Source organism: Tarenaya hassleriana, unplaced genomic scaffold (assembly GCF_000463585.1).
Source record: "Tarenaya hassleriana unplaced genomic scaffold, ASM46358v1 Cleome125, whole genome shotgun sequence".
NCBI lineage: Eukaryota > Viridiplantae > Streptophyta > Magnoliopsida > Brassicales > Cleomaceae > Tarenaya > Tarenaya hassleriana.
The window spans coordinates 270,442-271,551 of record NW_010962944.1 but is presented as its reverse complement, the minus strand read 5'-3'; positions in this window follow the sequence as shown (position 1 = coordinate 271,551).

The following is a 1,110-nucleotide window of genomic DNA, read 5'->3' as shown; positions in this document are numbered from 1 at the left end:
AATTCCGTGAAGTTGACCCCCTAGAGATATCACTTATGGCTACGGGAGAAAGTTTATATAGTAATTGGGAAGAAATCGAGGAGATTAGACGGGCATTAGACGATCGGAAAGAAGAAAAGGAGGTTTCTGCAGTATTTCGGGTGACCCACCCAGATTTCCGGGTGGCCCGCCCGATTACATCAGAAGAAGAAATCCAGGGAAAAACGGGCGACCGCTCGACTTTTCAGGCGGTCCGCCCATTTTCTCTGAGAAAATTTGATGCAAAAACTGAAGAAACGGGCGACCGCTTGCAAAAGCGAGCGGCCCGCCCGAAATTTTCTGAGCAAAATTGAAGAGGAACTTGAGAAAACGGGTGACCGCTCGCAAAAGCAGGCGGCCCGCCCGAACACTCTGAACAAATTCGGTCCTCTCCCGACAGCAACGGGTGTCCCGCCCGAAAAGTGGGCGGCCCACCCATCTGTGGCTGAAATGTTAAATTCACACCCCGAGGCCATATTGTCAATCGCTCAAGCCTCCCTTGACACACTTCAAGCCCCAAGAAAGGATATACATGACGATTGAGACCCTGAACGTGCTCCACAAGCGGAGAAACAAATGGTAGAGCTCTATCAATTGGAGGAAATTCGCTTGGACGCATACGAGGACGCACAAATCTACAAGGAGCGGGCCAAGAAGTGGCATGATCGCCACATCCTCAACCGAAACTTCCAACAAGGTGACCTCGTGCTTTTATTTAATTCCCGACTAAAACTTTTTCCAGGAAAGTTGAAATCAAGATGGTTGGGAGCGTTCATCATAAAGCATGTCACCTCACATGGAGCGGTGGAACTCGACAACGGAAAGGGCGGGTCATTCATGGTCAACACCCAGAGGATTAAACCGTACAATCCAGGAAGTATCGGGCTGAAAGGAGGTAGCTCTGTACTCTCCCTCTCCTTGATCAATTGAGCATCATGACGATCTAGCTACGACCCTAAACTAGCAACCTCGGGTAACTCCGAGATGTACATTCTTTATTCTCCAATCCTTTGTTTTTCCATCTTAATTTACCTTTTGGGATGCCCTTATCTTGCTTCCAAACCATCTCTCCAAGGATAACTTTAAAATGAA